Source organism: Amphibalanus amphitrite, unplaced genomic scaffold (assembly GCF_019059575.1).
Source record: "Amphibalanus amphitrite isolate SeventyFive unplaced genomic scaffold, NRLGWU_Aamphi_draft 000889F_arrow, whole genome shotgun sequence".
In the NCBI taxonomy this organism is placed as follows: domain Eukaryota; kingdom Metazoa; phylum Arthropoda; class Thecostraca; order Balanomorpha; family Balanidae; genus Amphibalanus; species Amphibalanus amphitrite.
In genome coordinates, this window is record NW_024882383.1 from 304,660 (window position 1) to 311,124 (window position 6,465).

Here is a 6,465-nt window from a genome sequence, read left to right on the forward strand (position 1 = left end):
TATCTGTGAGCATATTTGGTATAATCGTATTGCAAAGATTGCGTACACCGGCTTTATCTATTTGCAATGGCAGCTTTCGTACGACATTTGTTTATTGTCTTTTCTAAGTTGGTCGCTACTCGTTTGTATGTATTTTTAGAGCCCTGACAGGCTGATGAAGGATGACTGAAGTCTTCTGAAAGCTATCATTACTAAGAAATGAAGCTGGTGTTATGAACAGTGTCCCAAAATTTTATTTCAGAGTGAAAAATTGTTCTTGAAAATTGGAGATGAAAGTGGAAAATTGATTTCAGTTGGATGTCACTTCCCACCCAAAACTGGCAAATTTTGGGACATTGGTTTTGAACAAACTTAACAATACAAATTACAATACCACTGTCCCAGGCTCCAGCTGAATAACATCAACATATAACATAATACTTTGTGTAAGCATCTTGTACAACTGTGTAGCTGTGATAATGAAATCAAAACACATGCATCCTGCATCCATGAAAGTGGATAGTAAGTAGAAAGAAGCATTTGTTGCCACATGTTAGTGATAATTGTGCAATTTCTTGGTATTTTAAGTTTGTATGAAAACGCGTAAGATTTGGGTGATTGAAACTAAACATGGAAGATAATTTTTAGGTCAATTTTTACTTTTTCTTTTTTAATGCTGTTCTTGATATTCCACTTCACTCAAAACACACCAGTTCATAAGTTATTTCAGGGCTTTCACAATAGCCATGTCTTTGTGGTCAATCATCCTCAGAGCAGCCTGAGTCAATTCCATTCATGACTTCCTTAGCCATATATCTCTGATCCTTTTTCAGGACAAGACATGCACTACTACATATGCTGTGCCTGGCTCAAGATTCCTATATGTAGCAAGGTTGCCCTACCGACACTGGCAAAATGAATGCTTCCTTGAACAAAGCTAACCAAAGGTGCCATCAACTGTCTTAATCTGAACAGGAAGGAAGCCTAGTTTTCAACAAAGACAATGTGACTTTCAGGGTGTGCACCACCCGGTGTTCATTTGTTAACATCAATAATGTGTGACCACAAAAGGAAACCCTTCTGAAGGTAACATCTCTTGACCATTCTAAGATCCTGTCCACTACCTTAATATTAACAGGTCTTTTAAACAAGTACCAGTATAACGCCTTTTGGGGCGACTAACGGAGCGAGCGAGAGGGTGGGCCTTGCACGTGCGAAATTTCGAGGGGGTACCTCCAACTGACTTGTGCACTGCACTCTACTAACCGGTCTCTAGCGATGTGCCAAATTTGAGCACAATCGGCTCAGCCGTTATCGAGATCTGGAAGCGGCGTCCTGCACGTGCGCACGTGCAACATGGGTCCCAACTGACTTTTGCACGGCACCCTACTAACCGGTCCCTAACCGCGTACCAAATTTGAGCGCAATCGGTCCAGCCGTTCTCGAGATCTGGAATCGACCCCTGCACGTGCGCACGTGCAGCAGCACCCCAACTCTGGCACATGGATATGCAGTGCCTAGTGGGTGCCTACCTACATGCCAACTTTCAGCGCAATCGGCCAAGTAGTTACCGAGATATTGCAACAGTTAGAAAAGTGACACCTCTTCGTTTTGCACGTGGCACGTGCATAAGGGGTCACCCACATGCATCGGGAATAGTACAATACTTGGTAGAAGGAATGAAGCTACCCTACAAAAATTACCGCATGTAAATCGGTCAAGTGGTTGCTGAGATATAAGCCTCGCAAAAGCGTCCGCACGGCCGGCCGGCCGGCCGGCCGGCCGCTCATACTCAGAAATTTCCGTTATTCTACGTAAGACTCCGCTCGCTTCGCTCGCTCCGTAATAACCATGCATTATTCCTCTGATAATGCTTGTTATGTTTTCAAATAGGTTCATGTTCTTTCATCCCGATTTTTCAAAGATAAGTATCACTTGAGTTTGTTTTTATTGCAAGTGTGATGCATGTAATTTCATCTTCATGTTTTCTCAGATCGAAGATCTTGCTCGCAGCTATGCCTCATTGCCTACCATGGCCAAAACCTCTTTGAGGTTTACTGTAGGTAGTGTTCTCCGTCTGATTGTTATGTGTTGAGGATGAGCTGAATGTTACTGATATTGATACCTGATATCTAATTGTGGTCAATGTTTAGTGTAACACCGTGACATCTTCCAATGCCAAAGTTTATTTCCAACGAGCCAAAGCTTGTTTGCATTGCAATTACGAGCGGTAGTGCGATGTGTGGAACGTGTAGTATGTACGATTGGGAACCACGGCACTTACTCTGGTGGCATGTTTGCATATATGAGAATGTTCAGTGTTCATCGTCTTTAGATAATAAAAGCATTGGCATATCAGGAAGTGCATTGTTCGGTGGTCGCCTAAAATGGTATCAGAGCAGCAATTTTGACACCATCGTGTTCGTCATGCTCAGCCACGTCGAATGATATGCTTTTTGTATGGGTGAGGTCAATTTAGGATGTTGACCTCCGTCCAAGGTCAGGTCAGGTCATTACCTCATGATGAGGTCAAGTTGCACGTTATTCAATTTGGCAGGTCTTTCTGAGTCTATTTGTGTCTTTTCCGTCTAAGATCACTGTCAGCGCCAAAATAAATGTCTCTATATCCCCCCCCCCATCGGCTTATAATGGCCAGATCACCTGACCGACCTGATGTTAGGTGACCCTTAGGAGAAATCCGAAGTTAACGACTTTTGAGAATAAGGGAGTTTGAGTTCTGTAAGTTTCATCTGCCTGTGATAGATCTCCTTGAATTGATGGAGTTGCTATGTTACGACGTTTTTGAGACCGTGCAGAGGTTCACTTATGACGTCATAGGTCAGTGACCTGACCTGACCTGAAAATGAGGTTGGTGTCACAAAATCCGGCTTGAATCAAAGGTCAGGTATGCCAACTTACAACCCTCCATCACCAGCGCGCTCACCCCTACTTTACTTTGCAGCAATGGTTTGCCGCACATTAACGATAAAAGTTTTGGTCTGTCCGAGATTCGAACACAGGACCTTCCGATGTATCAAAAACATGGGGTCATATATGGACGAATATCTCGAAAACGGTTGGATGGGCTTGAACTTTTCATCCCAAAAATGGAAATAAAAATGTTGTAGCTATCTTTTGACTTACTTTGTATGTGGATGCCCACACTACGAAACCTTGAAAACCGAGCGCGAAAAGATGTAACGGAAGTTAGCAGGGATTCAGCAGGGGTTCAGCAGGGATTCAGCAGGGATCGACGGCCCCTACGATTTCGCTGAATTTTGGTGGAGAGGTGCAGAATGGTGTCCTCTATCGAAAATCCTAGTGCCAAAATGCGGGGAATCCATCAGGGGGGCCACAAATCCCAAAAAACAGTATGCCCTCAGGGCACAATCGACGAACTTTGGAAACCCTACTTCTAGCCGTCAAAACAGCTAAAAATGCACGCCATTCGAAAGAGGACAAAATTTTACGTGCAACGGTACCAAATTTAGGGGGCTAGCGCCCCCCTGAACCGAACAAAACAGCTTCAAATATATGGGCCCGGGAGTATGCCCTCGGGGCATAAATAAACGTTTTCAACAATTTCAGGCCTATAACATCGACAAAATCCAGCAATATGCACATCATTGGAAAGAGCGTAATTTCCCAAACAAAAAACCCAAGTAACATTTTTCGATGGGGCCCACGGGACCCAATTGAAATTTGGGGCCCAATGGGGCGGCCCCTACGATTTTCTTCAAAATTTGCACAGACACTCTCCTGGGCCCCCTCTTCAATCTGGCTGAAGAAACCTACCGGGGAATCCAAAGGAAGGGGCCCAAAGAGGGCCCCAAAGAGGCCCTTTCTAAGTATTGCCCCTAATTTCGCGACCAACCCCGGCAATATGCACATCATTGGAAAGAGCGTAATTTCCCAAACAAAAAACCCAAGTAACATTTTTTGATGGGGCCCACCTGGGGCCCACGGGACCCAATTGAAATTTGGGGCCCAATGGGGCGGCCCCTACGATTTTCTTCAAAATTTGCACAGACACTCTCCTGGCCCCCCTCTTCAATCTGGCTGAAGAAACCTACCGGGGAATCCAAAGGAAGGGGCCCAAAGAGGGCCCCAAAGAGGCCCTTTCTAAGTATTGCCCCTAATTTCGCGACCGACCCCGGCAATATGCACATCATTGGAAAGAGCGTAATTTCCCAAACAAAAAACCCAAGTAACATTTTTCGATGGGGCCCACCTGGGGCCCACGGGACCCAATTGAAATTTGGGGCCCAATGGGGCGGCCCCTACGATTTTCTTCAAAATTTGCACAGACACTCTCCTGGGCCCCCTCTTCAATCTGGCTGAAGAAACCTACCGGGGAATCCAAAGGAAGGGGCCCAAAGAGGCCCTTTCTAAGTATTGCCCCTAATTTCGCGACCAACCCCGGCAATATGCACATTATTGGAAAGAGCGTTATTTCCCAAACAAAAAACCCAAGTAACATTTTTCGATGGGGCCCACCTGGGGCCCACGGGACCCAATTGAAATTTGGGGCCCAATGGGGTGGCCCCTACGATTTTCTTCAAAATTTGCACAGACACTCTCCTGGGCCCCCTCTTCAATCTGGCTGAAGAAACCTACCGGGGAATCCAAAGGAAGGGGCCCAAAGAGGGCCCCAAAGAGGCCCTTTCTAAGTATTGCCCCTAATTTCGCGACCAAGCCCGGCATGTGCACATCATTGGAAAGAGCGTAATTTCCCAAACAAAAAACCCAAGTAACATTTTTCGATGGGGCCCACCTGGGGCCCACGGGACCCAATTGAAATTTGGGGCCCAATGGGGCGGCCCCTACGATTTTCTTCAAAATTTGCACAGACACTCTTCTGGGCCCCCTCTTCAATCTGGCTGAAGAAACCTACCGGGGAATCCAAAGAAAGGGGCCCAAAGAGGGCCCCAAAGAGGCCCTTTCTAAGTATTGCCCCTAATTTCGCGACCGACCCCGGCAATATGCACATCATTGGAAAGAGCGTAATTTCCCAAACAAAAAACCCAAGTAACATTTTTCGATGGGGCCCACCTGGGGCCCACGGGATCCAATTGAAATTTGGGGCCCAATGGGGCGGCCCCTACGATTTTCTTCAAAATTTGCACAGACACTCTCCTGGGCCCCCTCTTCAATCTGGCTGAAGAAACCTACCGGGGAATCCAAAGGAAGGGGCCCAAAGAGGGCCCCAAAGAGGCCCTTTCTAAGTATTGCCCCTATTTTCGCGACCAACCCCGGCAATATGCACATCATTGGAAAGAGCGTAATTTCCCAAACAAAAAACCCAAGTAACATTTTTCGATGGGGCCCACCTGGGGCCCACGGGACCCAATTGAAATTTGGGGCCCAATGGGGCGGCCCCTACGATTTTCTTCAAAATTTGCACAGACACTCTCCTGGGCCCCCTCTTCAATCTGGCTGAAGAAACCTACCGGGGAATCTAAAGGAAGGGGCCCAAAGAGGGCCCCAAAGAGGCCCTTTCTAAGTATTGCCCCTAATTTCGCGACCAACCCCGGCAATATGCACATCATTGGAAAGAGCGTAATTTCCCAAACAAAAAACCCAAGTAACATTTTTCGATGGGGCCCACCTGGGGCCCACGGGACCCAATTGAAATTTGGGGCCCAATGGGGCGGCCCCTACGATTTTCTTCAAAATTTGCACAGACACTCTCCTGGGCCCCCTCTTCAATCTGGCTGAAGAAACCTACCGGGGAATCCAAAGGAAGGGGCCCAAAGAGGGCCCCAAAGAGGCCCTTTCTAAGTATTGCCCCTAATTTCGCGACCAACCCCGGCAATATGCACATCATTGGAAAGAGCGTAATTTCCCAAACAAAAAACCCAAGTAACATTTTTCGATGGGGCCCACCTGGGGCCCACGGGACCCAATTGAACTTTGGGGCCCAATGGGGCGGCCCCTACGATTTTCTTCAAAATTTGCACAGACACTCTCCTGGGCCCCCTCTTCAATCTGGCTGAAGAAACCTACCGGGGAATCCAAAGGAAGGGGCCCAAAGAGGGCCCCAAAGAGGCCCTTTCTAAGTATTGACCCTAATTTCGCGATCGACCCCGGCAATATGCACATCATTGGAAAGAGCGTAATTTCCCAAACAAAAACCCAAGTAACATTTTTCGATGGGGCCCACCTGGGGCCCACGGGACCCAATTGAAATTTGGGGCCCAATGGGGCGGCCCCTACGATTTTCTTCAAAATTTGCACAGACACTCTCCTGGGCCCCCTCTTCAATCTGGCTGAAGAAACCTACCGGGGAATCCAAAGGAAGGGGCCCAAAGAGGGCCCCAAAGAGGCCCTTTCTAAGTATTGCCCCTAATTTCGCGACCGACCCCGGCAATATGCACATCATTGGAAAGAGCGTAATTTCCCAAACAAAAAACCCAAGTAACATTTTTCGATGGGGCCCACCTGGGGCCCACGGGACCCAATTGAAATTTGGGGCCCAATGGGGGC

At 47.3% G+C, this 6,465-nt stretch overlaps 1 long non-coding RNA gene across 1 annotated transcript; it reads left to right on the plus strand.

The window, feature by feature from the left end:
• Positions 1-555: 555 nt before the first annotated feature.
• On the plus strand, positions 556-2,080 carry LOC122367694. Its single transcript, XR_006254107.1, has 2 exons — positions 556-1,065; positions 1,973-2,080. It is a non-coding gene; the product is annotated as an uncharacterized LOC122367694 (long non-coding RNA).
• Positions 2,081-6,465: the final 4,385 nt, after the last annotated feature.